Source organism: Hyla sarda, chromosome 4 (assembly GCF_029499605.1).
Source record: "Hyla sarda isolate aHylSar1 chromosome 4, aHylSar1.hap1, whole genome shotgun sequence".
NCBI lineage: Eukaryota > Metazoa > Chordata > Amphibia > Anura > Hylidae > Hyla > Hyla sarda.
In genome coordinates this window covers 59,011,028-59,030,993 of record NC_079192.1, presented here as the reverse complement: position 1 = coordinate 59,030,993, position 19,966 = coordinate 59,011,028, and the positions used below count along the sequence as shown (strand labels likewise).

The 19,966-nt window shown below is 42.4% G+C and overlaps 1 protein-coding gene across 3 annotated transcripts in view; it reads left to right on the top strand.

Moving 5' to 3' along the window:
- Positions 1–19,966, top strand: part of LOC130366810 (olfactory receptor 1009-like) — a 59,233-nt gene that overhangs the window by 12,678 nt on the left and 26,589 nt on the right. The window contains exon 1 of one of the 3 annotated variants that reach the window (XM_056569176.1): positions 6,586–6,734. The exons of the other annotated variants lie outside the window; for them this stretch is intronic. The gene's annotated coding sequence lies outside the window, so the exon portion shown is untranslated. Of the gene's footprint in view, positions 1–6,585; positions 6,735–19,966 lie in introns of those variants that run through there. 3 annotated transcript variants of the gene reach the window in all.

Sequence of the window (19,966 nt, the reverse complement as noted above, 5' to 3'; positions counted from 1 at the left end):
GAGGAGTGGCTTGACAAGACGGGTCACCGGAATGCGGAATTTATTCACAAAGGACTCCCGAATAAAATTCCCAGAAGCTCCAGAGTCCAGGCAGGCCACGGCTGAGAGGGGAGAGCTGGCTGAAGTCGAAATCCGAACAGGTACCGTGAGACGTGGAGAAGCCGACTTGGCATCAAGAGACGCCACACCCACGAGAGCTGGGTGCGAGCGTGCGTTTCCCAGACGTGGAGGACGGATTGGGCAATCCACCAAAAAATGTTCAGTACTGGCACAGTACAGACAAAGATTCTCTTCCTTACGGCGATTCCTCTCTTCCAGGGTCAGGCGAGACCGATCCACTTGCATGGCCTCCTCGGCGGGAGGCCTAGGCGCAGATTGCAGTGGAGACTGTGGGAGAGGTGTCCAGAGATCTAAGTCTTTTTCCTGGCGGAGCTCTTGATGCCTCTCAGAAAAACGCATGTCAATGCGAGTGGCTAGATGAATGAGTTCATGCAGGTTAGCAGGAGTCTCTCGTGCGGCCAGAACATCTTTAATGTTGCTGGATAGGCCTTTTTTAAAGGTCGCGCAGAGAGCCTCATTATTCCAGGATAGTTCAGAAGCAAGAGTACGGAATTGTATGGCGTACTCGCCAACGGAGGAATTACCCTGGACCAGGTTCAGCAGGGCAGTCTCAGCAGAAGAGGCTCGGGCAGGTTCCTCAAAGACACTTCGAATTTCCGAGAAGAAGGAGTGTACAGAGGCAGTGACGGGGTCATCGCGGTCCCAGAGCGGTGTGGCCCATGACAGGGCTTTTCCAGACAGAAGGCTGACTACGAAAGCCACCTTAGACCTTTCAGTAGGAAACTGATCCGACATCATCTCCAAGTGCAAGGAACATTGCGAAAGAAAGCCACGGCAAAACTTAGAGTCCCCATTAAATTTGTCCGGCAAGGACAGGCGGAGGCTAGGAGCGGCCACTCGCCGCGGAAGGGGTGCTGGAGCTGGCGGAGGAGATGGTTGTTGCTGCTGTAGCTGCGACTGTACTTGCTGTAGTTGTGACTGGAGTTGCTGTGTCATGGTGGTCAAGTACGACAGCTGGTGATCTTGTTGCGCTATCTGTTGCGACTGCTGGGCGATCTGACGAGCTTGCTGGGCGACCAGCGTAGGGAGGTCAGCGACAACTGGCAGAGGAACTTCAGCGGGATCCATGGCCGGATCTACTGTCACGATGCCGGCTGGCAGGAGGTGGATCCTCTGTGCCAGAGAGGGATAGCGAGGACCGTGCTAGTGGACCGGTTCTAAGACACTACTGGTTTTCACCAGAGCCCGCCGCAAAGCGGGATGGTCTTGCTGCGGCGGTAGTGACCAGGTCGTATCCACTAGCAATGGCTCACCTCTCTGGCTGCTGAAGATAGGCGAGGTACAAGGGAGTAGGCAGAAGCAAAGTCGGACGTAGCAGAAGGTCGGGGGCAGGCGGCAAGGTTCGTAGTCAGGGGAGATAGCAGAAGTTCTGGTACACAGGGTTTTAAACACACAAAACGCTTTCACTAGGCACAAGGGCAACAAGATCCGGCAAGGAAGTGCATGGGAGGAGGTTAGATATAGTCAGGGACCAGGTGGGAGCCAATTAAGCTAATTGGGCCAGGCACCAATCATTGGTGCACTGGCCCTTTAAGTCTCAGGGAGCTGGCGCGCGCGCGCCCTAGAGAGCGGAGCCGCGCGCGCCAGCACATGACAGCAGGGGACGGGAACGGGTAAGTGACCTGGGATGCGATTCGCGAGCGGGCGCGTCCCGCTGTGCGAATCGCATCCCCAACGGCCATGACAGAGCAGCGCTCCCGGTCAGCGGGACTGACCGGGGAGCTGCAGGGAGAAAGACGCCGTGAGCGCTCCGGGGAGGAGCGGGGACCCGGAGCGCTAGGCGTAACAGATATTTTGCAAATATATGGACAAATATTCGTCCTATGTTTGCGAAACTTGCATATTCGCTATGTTCATTCCTTTTTTCTTTCAATGCTAAAATTTGCATAGTGCGCATGCGCGATTATATCTTTCACCAAAAGAAGGGAGGGATCAGTGTCCTCTGGAAGTGCCGATATTCATGAATATTAGCATATTCGCATAAATTTGCATATTCGGGAAAAAAATTTGTCATTACGAATATTTATCACTATATTCTAAATATTCGCTAAATTTGAGAAATGCCGATATTCGACGTAAAAAGTCGCATTTTGAATATTCGTGCTCAACACTAGTGGGTGATGCAATGTTGGACCAGAAGAGGACGCAAGTTACTCTATAGTCCCTTTTGTTTCCCCGCTTTCAGAGACTGCCATACATCTTAGTTACAAAACAATGATACCCCATTCTTCACATTTACCTTCCTTGTCCACATAGATCTATCTACCTACTACCTGCATTCAATAAATCTTTTTATATTTAAAGCTCCTTGTTTATAAATTTCCATAATGAACTCAATCATATGAAAGGAAGCCACATAGTGAAGGAGCTCTACAGCACAGCTCAGCACAATCCATTGAGTCTAAAGAATGGACAGCATCCAAACACTTGTAGAATCATTAAGAAGGGCATATAATATAATATCAAATTTGTGGTGCTACTCAACACAAAAGCTTAATGCAGTAAGTGTTGTTAAAGGTAAGATGTTCTCTGAGGAAGATCCAATATGATATCAGATAAACCACAGCTATCCAGACTCCTAGAACCTTCTTCAACTAAAATAAAGCCACTCTCCTTAGATAGTATAAACAGCATTTATCACATTTCTAGGTTACAAACTTCTGCCACCCCCACCCCCAGGTTTTTCCTGTGCACCTATTGCTTCAACCCCCTGGGGGGGGGGGTTACTTTCTATAAAGTATATTTTACAATAAAAATGACACATTGGGGGGAATTTACCAACAGCTTTAGAAGTTTCTTTTCATCCTCCTTCTGTGAGACATTTTTACGACTTTTCACTTCACCGCAGATCTATTAGAAATGACTGTAGACAGTCAAATCTGTGTTAAAGTATGCAGTGGTCTGGAATTTATCATTGCAACTTTGTAGAGAAAGTCGCAAGGAAAGTCTCAATCCACCCCAAAAAGTTGCAAATCATCGCCAGGTCAGAGAGAATTTTAAAAAAAAGTTGCAGCTTTCATCAACTTTGATTGCCGTGTCTAAGGGGTTAATACCGGACATCACCGCAATCAGTGATTTTCGGTTTTAGCAACGGGTAGCTGCCGGAACCAACCCACTATGATGTGGGGTCAGCGGGCACAGGGCATCCAAACACTTGTAGAATCATTAAGAAAGGCATATAATATAATATCAAATTTGTGGTGCTACTCAACACAAAAGCTTAATGCAGTCATTGTTGTTAAATGACTGCATCCAAACTCCTAGAACCTTCTTCAACTAAAATAAAGCCACTCTCCTTAGATAGTATAAACAGCACTTCTCACATTTCTAGGTTACAAACTTTTGCCACCCCCAGGTTTTTCCTGTGCACCTATTGCTTCAACCCCCTGGGGGGGGGGGGGGGGGGGGAGTAGTTTCTATAAAGAATATTTTACAATAAAAGTTACAAATTGGGGGGAATTTATCAACAGCTTTGCAAGTTTCTTTTCATCCTCCTTCTGACAGACATTTTTATGACTTTTCACTATAGTATAAAGACAGTATAATGTACATATGAATTTTACAGGTAACCATTGTGATAGACAAACAGCATTAAACAGAAGTCAGAAACAGGGGCATTGTTCAAAACTGGGCTTCTCCTGCTCTTTATTGGAAAATTCGTCCATGTTCACACAGGCACAAAATAAAACTAAATTTGCTCATCCAAGCACTAGACATATTAACTTGTCATCATAATACAGATAGCTTACTACCAGCCCCCTTAAAAATAAATGTGTTACCTCCCATCATCAGTTGGTAAATCTGGGCTAGAGAATTGCAGTTGCTGTATGTGGGGCAGCATAGCCACAGACAGCTAAGAATGCCCATGCTTACCTTTGCTTACCACCACTTGTACCCATAATGGGCCCATAAGTATCAAAACTTAACTGTGGAGAAATAGAAGAAGTTGGTCTGGTCTGACAAACCTGATGAATCTTTTACATCAAGTGAATAGCCTTGTTTGTGCATCAGCTACCTGGAGGAACCAAGGACACAAAAATGCACCATAGGAAGAAGTATGGTTTAACCCGTAGACAACACATACAGTATGTATGTCCTCGCCATCTGGGCCTAAGCATACAACCTGTATGTCCTGGAGAAATGTCCAAACTATAAAATATAATGTTTGCGATCCCACAACGGCATAAATGAAAAAACAAAAATTTCAAACAAAATAGATTTTTGGTGACATCATATATTAGAAAAAAATGAATAAAAAGTGATCAGAAAGTCCCATCTTAACCATCATAACAAAAATACAAAAATGCAAAAAAAAAGCCCTCATACAGCCTCGTATAAACACAAAGTTATAGGGATCAGGATAGGGCAATTTGAAGCATATTTATTTTGAAACACATAATAAAGATAACATGTCCGTTTTAGCGTAAAATGCACTGTGTAAAAACACTCCCCACCCTCCAAAATTGCAGCTTTTTTTTCAACGTCCTGCCCAAAAATAATAGTTTTTTTTGTTTTGAAATTTATTTAATGGTAAAATGAAAGGTGTCATTATAAAGAACAACTGGTTATGCAAAAAACAAGCACTCATATGCGTCTCTGGAGAGAAAATTAAAGTTATGTCTCTTAAAAGGTAAGGAGAAAAATGACAATTTACTGTATCTTCAAGGCCTTAACCTGCTGTCTCCTTAAGGGTAGAGATAAGCACATCTGCACAACTTTTAAAAGTTCAGTTCTGCTGGTTTGACAAACTCTGAGAACCCTAATAGCCCTGTATAAACCTGTTAGCTCACCGTTGAGCTATTTTTAAGGCAAAGATTATTTCAAAGTTACGGCAACATGTATGGCTATGGCTATAGTACCATGTGGTAACTAACAGGTTAAATAAAAACATACTGCACTAGTGGGTTTTTTATGCTTTTTTTTAAATTATGTCCAATAATGATCCCTTTTTGGAGGTAGATGCCTGCCGATCTTTATATGCACAAAGAGGTTTCAGAAGAAGCGATTGCTTTTTACAAGCTGAAAAAAATGATTCCCATTTTGGGGAGTAGCAACAGGATTAGCATCCTTAAAAGTGCACAAACTCGACATAAAACTCTCTATGTACTGCTATTTTTTGTGGGTGTGGTTATATCTTTTTATCATAGCTTCATTTTACATGAATGGAATAGCAGTAGAGATAAGCGAGCTGAGTCTGGCGAATAAGGTCTCCCTTTAGAATTATGGGTAAAATGAAGCTTGCTGAATATTAGAACTTTGCCAGGCCTGGCTCACATAAGCCTGGGAACAGTGCTGTTATAGAAGAAGGGATGAGGAACACAGGGCATTTTGGCGCTATGCCAGTTTAGGATAAGGAAGTAGAAACACTTAGATGATGTCAGGATAGCTCAGCATACTTTACAGTTAGCAGAAAGATCACATGACTAATCCAATCATTGCTTGCATACAGCTCACAGGACAGAAGAATAGAAGCATAGGGGTGAATTTAAGAGATTGATTTAACCCTATGCACTGCATTGAGGCTGCCATCTTGGAGAGAAAGCTGAACAGTGAATAACGCACAGAAGAACTCAGTGTGGAATTACTGATCCCAGAAAGCTTTCACATATACAATACAATGGAGCAAAGCATTGTGCGGTGGGCTGATCTCAGTGATGCACATTACTGTGTCCAGTTGCTGCACTACAAATCCCAGCAGTGTCCGTAGAAATAGCCCATAGACGATCTGATCTGACGAAGGGGTGTCTGTCCCCTGGAAACGCGTCATCCATTGGTACCTCTCATTATAATGTCTAATTGTTCTATGGAATAAAAGAAGTTCTTTTGGACTACACCACCGACTCCATCTCTCTGTGACCAAGAGGAGCATTCTACTGACGGAGGAAGAGCGCTGAGTACACCCTTTCCAATACCGCAGTTTTTTAACTTGCTTTTAACACCAGCAGGCATCTGCCAATAACCAGGCCCATACTTTATTCAGCTTTATTTTATTGTGTTATAGGGGTACTCCGGTGGAAAACAATGTTTTAAAATCTACTGGTGCCAGAAAGTTAAACAGATTTGTAAATTACTTCTACTTAAAAATCTTAATCCTTCCGGTACTTATCAGTTGCTGTATACTTTTTGAATTTCTTTACTGTCTGACCACATTGCTCTCTGCTGACACCTCTGTCCATGTCAGGAACTGTCCAGCAGAGTAGGAGAGGTTTTCCATGAGGGTTTGCTCCTACTATGGACAGTTCCTGCCATGGACAGAGGTGTCTGCAGAGAGCACTGTAATCAGACAGAAAAGAAATAAAAAAAAAGAAAAGAACTTCTTCTTTAGTATACAGCAGCTGATTCGTACTGGAAGGATTAAGATTTTTAAATAGAAGTAATTTACAAATCTAGTGGAACGAAGATAGAAAAATGTCCGCACTCACCAAGCCATATCAAATGATTCGCTTTATTGGATTCTTCAGATATCCATGAAAAAGCATAAGACAAAGACACCCGAGTGCAGGGAGGGGGAGCAGCTCCGAACAGGGAGACTAGGAGCGGCTGTCAGGAACAACAGCACCGTTTCGCGTTATTCACGCATCTTCCGGTTCCTGGTTCTCTGGAATACCTCACAGGTATATATTGGAAAGGGGGAGGGGAATTGTGCACCCGTCACCAATATACTAAAATCCTATAAAAGTGAAAATAATCTACTTAAGGTAAAAACAGAGATGACAGCATTATATCTTGTGTATAAGAAATACCTATAGTTTGAAGATGTTAATTGATTTTATAAAAACAAACTTAGGTCGTTTCGGTCATTTAGACCCATTGGCCCTAGAGCTTTTAATTTTATTATCCACCTAGCTTCACTTTGAATGAGTTTTACGTGTCTATCTATACCTTGCGGTTGTATAGGAATGTGTTCTTTGCCCGCAAATTTCATGCATTTTGATTTACCTGCGTGTACTTCTTCTATGTGTGTAATTAAACGTGTTGCTCTTATTTTGGATTTAAGGGAATAAATATGTTCCCTGAATCTTGTGTTTAAATTTCTTTTAGTCTGACCTATGTAATAGTGTCCACAAGGACACGTTATACAGTAGACTATAAATTGTGATTTACAAGAGATGAACTGATTAACATTAATAGTGTGTCCTCCTAACTGAAAAGATTTCTTTTTTAACATAAATGTACAAAATTTGCAATGTCCACATGGAAAATTTCCATTAGGTGCTTGTTTATTTAGCCAATTTGACTTATTTGCAGTTTCCTTTGCATTTTTTTTGATCGCATCTGATATTGGTTTATTTTTGCGGAAGGTAACAATTGGTTTATTTTTTGCTGTTTCTGCTACAAGTGGATCTTGTTCAAGCATATACCAATTTGACCATATTGATTTTTTGATTGCAATATTCATGGGGCTATTTTCAAAAGAAAAGATAATTTTTTTTGAATTGGAATTACCGTATTTTTTCTTTTTTTAATTTATTTGAAATTAATAATTCTTCTCTGTTTCTTGTTTATGCTTTCAAAAATGCTTTGTTAATTATGCTTTCTGGATAATTTCTTTCTATTAATCTTATTTTTAATTCTTCTGCCTGTTGATAATATGTTATTGAGCTGTTATTTATTCTTTTTAGTCTAATAAATTGGGAATATGGAATATTATCTTTTACATAATGAGGATGTGAACTCTGATAGTCTAGCAATGAATTTTTAGCTGTGACTTTTCTGTGTCCTTCTGTTTTTAATATATTATTTTCAATATTAAGGGTAACATCTAAAAAGTGTAGAGTTTTTCCCCCATATTCATGTGTGAACAGCATATTTATATCATTCTGATTTAGATATTGTACAAATTCCTCGAACTGTTGTCTGTCGCCATCCCATATAATCAAAATATCGTCCACATATCTCAGAAACCCCCTCACATATTTTGTGAAGGGGTTTCTGAGAGTGTGGACATATGTCTGCTCAAAAATAGCTAGATATATATTTGCTAGTGTGCATCATACAGATGACCCCATAGGGGTTCCATGTATCTGTCTGTACCATTCTCCATTAAACGTAAATGTATTGTTGCTCAATATAAATTTCAAGGATTCTGCTATGAAATCGATAAAATCTTGTGATTTTCCTGAATTGGATAGAAAGTGTGTCATGGCTCTCACTCCTGCTTTCCATGGAATTCTAGTGTACAGACTTTCGACATCTAATGAAACAAGTTTGTATGAATCTTGCCAGGTATATATTTCCAATATGCTAAGTAAATCACTGGTGTCTCTAACATATGAGTAAATACTGGGAAGCAGAGGTGATATGAGCCATTCGACATAACTAGATAGATATTGGGTCGCTGACCCGATCCCTGCCACAATCGGTCTGCCAGGTGGTCGGGTCAGCGACTTATGGATTTTAGGGAGTATGTACCAAGTAGCTGGTTTGGGATTATCGGGTAGGAGTTTGGCAGCAGTATGTTCCGTGAGTAGATTTTTCTCTACCGTTGTTCTTAATAAAGAACGTAATTTATTAATAATTTAATTGGTAGGGTTATCTTGTAATTTCTCATATACATCTTTGTTGTTGAGCTGGCTAAGGGCTTCGGCGTCGTGGTCAGCTTTTGGCCACACGACCACTGCGCCTCCCTTATCCGCTCGAGAAACAACTAAATTTTTATTAGAACCTAACCATTTTATAGCTTCCTGATGGGCAGGCGAAAGATTAGCAATTGGTTCAGGATACATTAGTGCATACACATCTTTTTTAACTGCTTGCCAAAACAGGTCGAGACTACTGCCCGGAGGGATACCGGGACAGAATCTCGATCTGTTTCCTCCCTTAAACGTCTCCATGTTGGTGGTTTCTTCAATAGGATTGTGTATGGGCAAATCGCCCATACACATAAGTTCCACCAACATGGAGACATTTTTATCATCAATATCGTCAAAATCTTTGGTAATAGGAAAACCCAATTTACTGATATTACATGGTTTTTCACCATTCTTTTTATTAAACCCCTTTTCTTCCTCAGTATCATATTTTTTTGATTTTTCTTTGCTATTAGTGATTTTAAAAAACCTTTCTAGGCTAAATTTCCTCATAGCTTTGAATAGATCTATTTCAAAGACTTCTTCCTTGAATTTTTCACACAGTCCGTAATTTAGTCCTTTTTGAAGAACTTCTAAACATGATTGAGATAAGGTGATGTCCGATAAATTGACAACATTCGAAAAATTATTCACTGTCTCCACGAAACATTTTTTCTTTTCTTTGGTTGCATCCACACATTGCGTCTTTCTCTTTCTTTGTCTTTTTCCGCCCCTTCTTGTCTTCCTCCTAAAGGGGTTGCAGCTGCTTCAGATTTAGATTTATTTGTGCTAGAACCTTGTTCATCTGATGTATCCGATTCAGTAGTAAAAAAGTCAGTACTTTTTGTCGTTTTTCCTTTTTTGTTATATGCAGTATATTTCGGTTTTGTGTAATTATTCGGCTTGTAATTATATGCTTTCCAAGAGAATATTTTTCCTGTATCAAAATCTTTCTTGTCTCTCATATATTTGTCTCTTTTCGTTTCTTTTATTGTGTCTTGGAGTTTTTGTAATTTTTTTCTCCAGAGTTGCACAAAATGTATTATACAGAGTAGTGGATATGCGTTTTTTCAATTCTGATTTTGCCCGTAATAAATCTGTAGTGATTATTTCATAATCCCTTTGATTTTTTTGTAAAACAATATTTTGCAATTCCAAAGCATGTTTCAAGTGGGCATTTTTCCATTCTGTCATAAATGCAATATCTTCATGAAATTGTGATGGGGCTTTGTATGATCGTAAGCCTCTAGGAGCTCTGTTACAATCTTTGTATGCTGTGAGTGATTTGATTGTCCAGAAGACACGTGTTTCTTTTTCTCCTAGTGAATGTATGCGGTATTCCAGGGCTTTAACACTTAGAGTTTGCAATTTGTCTAAGGTATCACAAAATAAAAAATAAGCTCCTGCATCCTCCCTCCCTATAGGATCAGTGGTGTCCATATTATTTTCTGCATTGATATGTGCATTATTGTCGGTTTCATTATGCGTGCTCTCATCCATGATAAAGGCAAGTCGTAGTATGTAGAGATAGAAAAAATGGGTGGGCACTGCTAGAGAACCACTATGCAGGTGCAGCAATCAATATATACGGGTGTCAGGCTGGTATATGGTGCTGGACAATAATAGAAACAGTCTTTCATATATAGTGGAACGAAGATAGAAAAATGTCCGCACTCACCAAGCCGTATCATATGATTCGCTTTATTGGATTCTTCAGATATCCATGAAAAAGCATAAGACAAAGACACCCGAGTCACGTCTGTTTTTACCTTAAGTAGATTATTTTCACTTTTATAGGATTTTAGTATATTGGTGACGGGTGCACAATTCCCCTCCCCCTTTCCAATATATACCTGTGAGGTATTCCAGAGAACCAAGAACCGGAAGATGCGTGAATAACGCGAAACGGTGCTGTTGTTCCTGACAGCCATTCCTAGTCTCCCTGTTCGGAGCTGCTCCCCCTCCCTGCACTCGGGTGTCTTTGTCTTATGCTTTTTCATGGATATCTGAAGAATCCAATAAAGCAAGTCATTTGATACGGCTTGGTGAGTGCGGACATTTTTCTATCTTCGTTCCACTATATATGAAAGACTGTTTCTATTATTGTCCAGCACCATATACCAGCCTGACACTCGTATATATTGATTGCTGCACCTGCATAGTGGTTCTCTAGCAGTGCCCACCCATTTTTTCTATCTCTACAATTTACAAATCTGTTTAACTTTCTGGCACCAATTGATTTAAAAAAATTGTTTTCCACCGGAGTGCCCATTTAATAAACAGCATATAAAATCCTCTAGCACAGTGTTTTTTTTTTTTTTTTTTAACTGTAAGTTACCATGGGGTACTGCATGTTGCCGTAACTTTGACATTAACCTCTACCCTAAAATCACTTTTAAACCATCTAAAATTCATCCCTTGACCCCTAGAAGTGTAAGGGTACGTTCACACGCACGGATTTACATTGTATTTTACGCTGCAGATCCGCTGATGAAGGCCCGCTCTATGCTGGCTTTAAATGTGCCTGCTTGTAGCGGCAATACGCCGCTACCAGCAGAAACACTGCGATGTGCAAGTCGCAGTATACTCGCACATCACGGGAGCTCTCTGCCTAGCTCAGAGCAGGGAGAGCGGCCGCAATGTGCGAGTACGCCGCGCACATCGCTGCACTGTGTCTGCTGGTAGCGGCGTATTGCCGTTATGAGCAGGCACATGTAAAGCCAGCATAGAGCGGGCCTTCACCAGCGGATCTGCAGCTAAATTGGCTGCAAAAATCCGCGTGTGTGAACGTACCCTTATACAGAACTTTAGAGCTCTTAGGCAGCGTTATACACATTTTGAGGATTATTGCATTGCCCGTTCGTGTTGAACTTGTTCACCGCAAACCAAACTTTATTGAAAAGTTCTGCAATCCCGGCAAACCAAACTTTTGAAAAGTTTGCTCAGCTCTAGAGAGCAGGTATTATTATCATCACAGAACAATTATTGCCATAATTTTTTTCTTATAATGCCAGAGAGAAAAAATTAAGGAGACACAGGAGGAAATAATTTATCTCCATAGAATAATTTCACAGCTTCAGTCTGACTATATATACACGGGGCTATACTCACTGTATATTCTTTGCTTGTGTTGGCTACACATCATGTTTTATCCCCCTTCCGAGACTGCCCCCTGCCACCTCACAGACTCTTTTGGAGAACGAAACTGAAATGAATGATCTAGAATATTTATTTTAGGAACATGAACAAATCGAATGTAAGTGCTGGAAGAACAAAAACATTGGTTATTTAGTGACTGAAAATATTTCAGGATTTGAAGTCAAGAGGAAAATATTCTACTGTATGTTTTAAAGGATGTTTGCAGTTAAAGCTGGCATTATTTTAAATAATAAAAAAAATGGACATTTTCCATGTCATGTTTCCGAAGATGTTTTTATTATATTAATACTTAAATCACCTAATTTCATTGTGATGCCAAATATGTGAACATTGCACAGTGTTGCACAGGCAATGTTTTTTAATCAGTGTGCCTTCAGCTGTTTTTGATCACTTTTTATTCCCCTTTTTTCTGGGATGTGATGTAAACATTTATGCAGTTCACTGTACATAATTGTTGCATAATATTTCAATAGTTTAGACATTTCAGCATGCAACAATACCAAATATGTAAAAAAAAATTTTTTTTAAGTTTTTTATTTGTAAAATGGGAAAAGAGAGTGATCTAATCAGTTTTATTGGTAGAGGGGCTTATTCACATTTTTAAAAAAATTATAACTTTTTTTACATTTTTTAAACACTTTTATTGCATTTGCATAACACTGATCATTAATATCGGTGATCCACTTGTGTAGCCTGGAAGAAGAAAGACAATGGAAGAGTGGCACAGAGGGGGTAAGGAGACCTCTGGCCACCATCTTGACTCAAGCTGAATCACACTGTGGGTGGTCCAATGAGTCTTACAAAGCCCTGGCATTACTTTAGATGCTGTAATTCCAGCATCTAAAGGGTTGATGATGGTTATCAGTTTGATCACTGATGTCTGCCAAAACTGGCGGGTCCCTGGCTGTGGACAGCAGTCGGGACCTATGGTCTAAGAAGCGAGCACAGCTCCTGTGCTCACTTCATAGTCTGGATGTAGTCCACATGTATGTCCTGGTGTACCAGACAATCATGGTGTACATGTACAGGGTGGGCCATTTATATGGATACACCTTAATAAAATGGGAATGGTTGGCACTTTTCAAGATGGGTGGTGACCATGGCAGCCATTTTGAAGTCGGTCATTTTGAATCCAACTTTTGTTTTTTCAATAGGAAGAGGGTCATGTGACACATCAAACTTATTGGGAATTTCACAAGAAATTGGTTTTAACGTAGCGTTATTCTTTCATGAGTTATTTACAAGTTTCTGACCACTTATAAAATGTGTTCACTGATAGCAGCACTGCAGGAGAAGTGCTAGCACAGGCTTCCAGTATCTGTAGTTTCAGGTGCTGCAGAATGGGCAAAACAAAAATTGGAACAGGACCCTCAGTTTACGCAGAAGATTTTGTTCAGTGATGAGGCAAACTTTTATGTAAATGGTGAAGTCAACAAACAAAACCACCGCTATTGGTCTGACACTAACCCACATTGGATGGATCCCTCCAAGACTGTTGGAACACAAAAATTGATGGTATAGTGTGGTATATGGGGTACAAAGATAGTGGGGCCATTCTTCATCAATGGAAACCTCAAGGCCACTGGATATGCGAAATTGCTACATGACGATGTGTTTCCCTCTTTATGCACTGAAGCTGGCACGTTCCCTGAGTTTTTCCAGCAAGATGGTGCACCACCACATTATGGGTGTCAGGTCCGAGAATTCCTAGATGAACAAATTCTTGCAAAGTGGATTGGTCGTCGTGAGCCAGTTGAATGGCCCCCAAGGTCTCCCGATCTGACCCCCTTAGACTTTCATCTTTGGGGTCATCTGAAGGCAATTGTCTATGCTGTGAAGATACGAGATGTGCAGCACCTGAAACTACGGATTCTGGAAGCCTGTGCTAGCATTTCTCATGCACTGTTGCTATCAGTGTGTGAAGAATGGGAGAAAAGGGTTGCATTGACAATCCAACACAATGGGCAGCACATTGAACACATTTTATAAGTGGTCAGAGACTTGTAAATAACTCATGAAAGAATAAAGTTACGTTAAAACCAAGCACATCATTGTTTTTCTTGTGAAATTCCCAATAAGTTTGATGTGTCACATGATCCTCTTCCTATTGAAAAAACTATTCAAAATGGCCCGACATCAAAATGGCCGCCATGGTCACTACCCATCTTGAAAAGTTTCCCCCCTCACATATACTAATGTGCCACAAACAGGAAGTTAATATCACCAACAATTGCCATTTTATTAAGGTCACTGTATCCATATAAATGGCCTACCCTGCACATCCATTGTCCTGTAGTGGTTACATTTCTTTAAATTTAAAGAAATAGTGGGAGAAATAATATACAACAATAAAAAAAATTCTATATCACTGGGATAATACTCCCTACCATCTAGACATGGTGATGTTCCCTGACAGCTTGGCTTTGTGCCGGAGATGTAGCACAGCAACATGCAATCTTTATCATATTTAGTGGAGTTATCCCAGTATCCAAGCATTTTGGTTCAAGTACATCAGGTGGTGGAAGAAATATTAGAATACTCTATCAGTTGGTCTCCAGCACAAGCTCTGCTCTCTTTAAATTTGGAACTCTTGCCAGAATGATGAAATGTTTCACTTATTCCCATCTAGTTTGGTAGGTTACTATTACATGTAAAGGGACAACACCTAAGATTTATACTTATACAAATTTGCCATAAAGTAAAGAGGTGATATTTTTAGGGCACACTGGTCAACATCTTGCAGAACGAGGGTCTACTGCAAAAAGGCAAAAAAACATATCCATGGTTGTGCCGATCCAGCACAACTTCTAACATCTACTACCTATCCCTATCCTCCTCTTCCTCATTCAGGTCCTCCTCTATGGACACCTTGCAGTCCCCTCATGGCAGAGTGTGGCTTACTCTCCTCTTCCTCCCTTCTTTCATCAGTGTAAAGGAAAGCACTGCCATGCTGTATTACATCTGCTAAGCTTTGGTGAGAAAAGCCACACACCGGAGGAGCAGGGAACAGCAGGGAGTGTCACACTGGCTCTCTGGTCTTAATCTGAGATTTGGAAGCATGTTTGCCAAGACGAGGACTACCATTATGACCGCACTGTGTCTAGGTGACATGGCACATTCTCCCTGTATTGCACATGTGCTTAACTTTGTCATAAAACATTTGGTGAAATTGTCTAAGGCATGGGCGGGCTATGTGCAGGACATTTAGCATTCAGTTTATGCTTTTAAAAATGCCCTCCTAGACCTACAGTTCCTACATGTTGTGATGTTGCCACATGGTGAAAATCAACATTCCGCATGTTGAACCACCTGTACCAGCAGTGCAAAGTGGTAACAGACTTTCTAATGCAGCAGACAGACAGCTTTGGAGCCAGTGTGTCTTTCAGCTCAGGCATTGACAGATAATAGAAGACGCCTGTCCCATGCTCAGACCTTTCAAAGAGGCAACAAGTTTTGCAGGACAACTGTAGAATAAGTGATGTTATTCTGCTGATATTCTTTCCGGAGCAAACACTCACAATGATGATTGAGGAAGGAGGGATGAAGGAGGGTTCACATCTGGTTGGCAGCAGTATGGACGTTCTTTTGAGGAGGAGTTGGATAATAAAGTGGGACCTAAAGAGGATTTGGAGATGAAATCTGTCAAATAGATAGTGGATGAGGAACCTACACAAGGTAACAGTGTTGATGAGGATGACAATGATGGCCGTGATGATGACGGCCCTTGGCAGTATGGGACTGAGGCGGAACCAGCCGGGCTCTTGGAAAACTAGCAAAATTGTATGCTTTCTCACTTGCGAGTGACAGGCTTACTGAGCACTAATAGGAAAGAGATAAGGACTGGATAGTCATCCCCTTAGACCCTCATTATAAAGCCAGAATGGAGGAATTCTTTTTGTTCACCTTTTGAATAGCAAACACCTGCTGAATGGGGATCCACTCTCTGCAGAGTAAACTCTCCACTTCCTCTGGCAGCTCTACCCCTGCAAGAGGCAGGAGCAGCAGTGACAACAGCAATTCCACGTTGGGGTGCATGATGACAAAGTTTTTACATCAGGTATTCTGATACCTCAAAGAGCATTTTAACACCGGCAGGCATCTGCCAACAACCATGAACACTGTATGCAGCTTTATTTTAGTGTTAAAAAGCATACAAAATCTGCTAGTGCAGTGTGTTTGTGAACAAGCTGTTAATTTTCAATGGTTACCGCATGTCACCGTAACTTTGACATTAACTTAGCCTTAAAACCACTTTAAAACTACTTGAATACATTCCTTGGTGACACCACAGGTGTTATACAGGACTAGAGCTCTTAGGCAGGTTATACACATATTTTTAGTGTATATTCGGTGTAGAGCCTGTTGGCCATGAACCAAACTTTTTGGAAAAAGCTTGGTCAACTCAAGCAGCATCACATATCAGAAATAAATTAACCCCTTAAGGACGGACCCATTTTTTACCTTAATGACCAGGCTTTTTTTTATTTATTTGACATGTGTCTGTTTAAATGGTAATAATTTTAGAACGCTTTTTCTGAGCGGAGCGATTCTGAGTTTGTTTTTTGGTGACATATTATACTTTATATAAGTGGTGCATTTTTGCTGACATATGCCGCTTTTTTTTTCCTAAAAACTCGAAAGTATTGTGAAAAACTTTTTTTTTTTTTAATGGTGTTCACTGTGTGGTAAAAGTGATGTTATATTTATTCTGTGGGTTGGAACGATTATGGCGATACCCATTTTATATAGCTTTTTATGTTCTTTTAACTTTTCTAAGCAAAATTCTCTATTTCCCTTTTTTCTGTTATCATTTTCCGTAACTTTTTTTTTTGTCTGAAGAATATTGAGTGGGGGCTTATTTTTTGCTGGACAAGCTGTGCTTTTTATTGGTATAATTTTTACGATCGGTGCTACCTTTTGATCTTTTTCATTCTGCTATATGTACCAGAATTGTCGAATTTTGTGCTTTTTTGTTGTTTTTTTACGGTGTTCACTGTGCGGGATAATTTACATTATAGCTTTATAGTACACGTCATTACGGATGTTGCAGTACCTAGTATGTACTGTATATGATTTGTGGTTTTTTATGATAATACAGGGCTTTTATTGGGAAAGGGGCATTTTTTTTTTTTTTTTACACTTCATACTTTTATTGAAGAACCTTTTATTATTTTATTTTTCACTTTTTACAGGTTATATTATGCTGCAATATATTTATATATTTATACATCAGGCCCTTCCCAGGGTATCGTGACGCTCCGGAAATTATTATTATTATTATTTTTTTTATTTCCCGCCCCGACCTGCGCGCCTGTGAATCACTGCAGCGCAGGGAGGAAGGGAAGCCTGCGTGCGCATTGCGTGTACATGTGCACTGCACACACAGCGTCCCGTCCCCCCCACGGCGCTGGGAGTGAGTCACAGGCGTGCAGGCTGGGAAGAGGATAAATGTGAATGGGGAGGGTGCGCTGCCCCCCCCCCCGGACCAGATTCCCGGCCCCCGAATCAGCTCCCAGGCCCCCCTGATCAGTTTCCTGACCCCCCCAGACCAGCTTCCCAGACAAGCGGCCCGGCCCCCGCAGAAGGAAAAACAGCTCAGCTTAATTAAGGTACTGCACCCTCCCCCCTCTGTCACCCCTGTCCACCCCCGCTCCTTTGTCACCCCTCTTTTTCCCCCTTTCACCCTTGTCCAGTTTCCTGTCATCCATGTTCACCTTGTCCGCCCGTCACCCATGTTCACGACCCCTCTGACCACACCCCATCACCAATGTCCAACCCCCACTATTCACCCCTCTGTCCCTTTGTCACCCCTGTCCACCCCTCTGTTACCACCTTGTTACTCCTGTTCACCCCTCTTTCACCCTGTCACCCATGTACACTCTTCTACCACCATCTGTCACCCATGTACACCCTTTTGTCACCCCTACACTCCCCTGTCACCCATGTACACTCCTCTACACCCATCTGTCACCCATGTACACTCCTCGACACCCCCCATCACCCCTCTGTTACCCAAGTACACCCCTCTGTCACACCCTACACTCCTCTACACCCCGTACACCCCTCTGTCACCAATGTACACCCCTCTGTTACCCATGTACACTCCTCTACTCCCCGTACACCCCTCTGTCACCCCTCTACACACCTGTCACCCATGTACACCTTTCTACACCCATCTGTCACCCATGTACATTCCTCTACACACCTGTCACCCATGTACATCTTTCTACACCCCTCTGTTACCCATATGCACTCCTATGCACACCTTTCACCCATGTACACCTTTCCACACCCCTCTGTTACCCCTTTACACCTATATACCCCTGTATTCCTCCTCACTTGTAAAAGGGGAATCTGGAGGCTGATGCTAGAAAAGTGCGGAGCCTAATAGGTTTGTTCTGCAGGTTTAACCGTGAAGAATTGTAGCTGGGTGGCTGTAAGAAATCGTCATGATGGCATGGACCAGATGGAGAAGAGAAGGGAACAACGCTGATTTTAGAAGACGTCATTTGTGAGTTGCTGTATAAAGCAGCACTGTAATCTACATGGCCATCAGATAAATAGATATTGTACATTGCGGCTGTTTTTTTTTTTCTTTTTGTTCGTCAAATTCGGTAGGGTTTCCTCGTGAAAAATGAGTCCCGGTACTGGACTTGGACCCATACCTTTGTTGTAAGTCCCACAGTCAGAGTTCCTCTATGCTGGTAGCGCTTTCCTGGTGGGTTCACCCCTAGTCGCCTCCTAATTCCCTTCAGAAATGTATATATTTGTCACGATTCGGCTTCCAGGTAGTGGATCCTCTGTGTCAGCGAGGGATTGGCGTGGACCGTGCTAGTGGACCGGTTCTAAGAGGCTACTGGTTTTCACCAGAGCCCGCCGCAAAGCGGGATGGTCTTGCTGCGGCAGTAGCAACCAGGTCGTATCCACTAGCAACGGCTCTACCTCGCTGACTGCTGAGAAGGCGTGGGACAGAAGGACTAGGCAGAGGCAAGGTCAGACGTAGCAGAAGGTCGGGGGCAGGCGGCAAGGTTCGTAGTCAGGATGGGTAGCAGAAGTTCAGGTACACAGGCTTTGGACACACTAACGCTTTCACTGGCACAAGGCAACAAGATCCGGCAAGGGAGTGCATGGGAGGAGGTCAGATAAAGGCAGGGAGCAGGTGGAAGCCAATTAAGCTAATTGGGCCAGGCACCAATCATTGGTGCACTGGCCCTTTAAGTCTCAGAGAGCTGGCGCGCGCGCGCCCTAGAGAGCGGAGCCGCGCGCGCCAGCACATGACAGCAGGGGACCGGGACGGGTAAGTGACCTGGGATGCGATTCGCGAGCGGGCGCGTCCCGCTGTGCGAATCGCATCCCCAACGGCCATGACAGTGCAGCGCTCCCGGTCAGCGGGACTGACCGGGGCGCTGCAGGGAGAAAGACGCCGTGAGCGCTCCGGGGAGGAGCGGGGACCCGGAGCGCTAGGCGTAACAATATTTAATATATTTTATAATGTAATTTATGTACAGGACTTTTGGTCACGTGATATGTATAGAAAATTGTGTTCTGCTAGGTTTAAGGACCTTTTGAGTCATGTGATAGGGCATGTGATGTACCAGTGGGTCGATCCCCCAGCTACACATGGGCCATTTCTTTCCTAGCAGCCTCCCAGTCAGACTGGGAGAGCATGGTAAGTGAGCCGTAGCACCCTGTTCACACTGGTGTGGTGCTGTGTGGCGTCTGTTGCTGCCGTGGCGCCGTGTCTGCGGGGAGGTGCGACCCATGGACTGGTTTGAGTGGCATTGGGGCTGCTCTGCCAGTGGGTCGTTCCCCCTGTGGGCACTGGTGTCACGGCGGTGGTGGTCGCCGCCCATTGCTACGCCATTTTATGCTAGGGACGTTAGGGACCCACTCTAAATAGGTGGCCTTGACGTGGCGAGTGGGCTTTGTGCTTTTTGATCAAAATGTATATACAAACAACCTGTTAGTTTTTGAAATTATGCTAAGAAGCAATTAGATCATTGTGCAAGATTGTAGATGTGCGACCATGTCTGTCTTCTACCTGAATTCACATTGTGTTTTCAATCCCCTCTTTTTTTTTTTTTTGAACATGTGTCTGCACTCTTCCCCACCCCCTC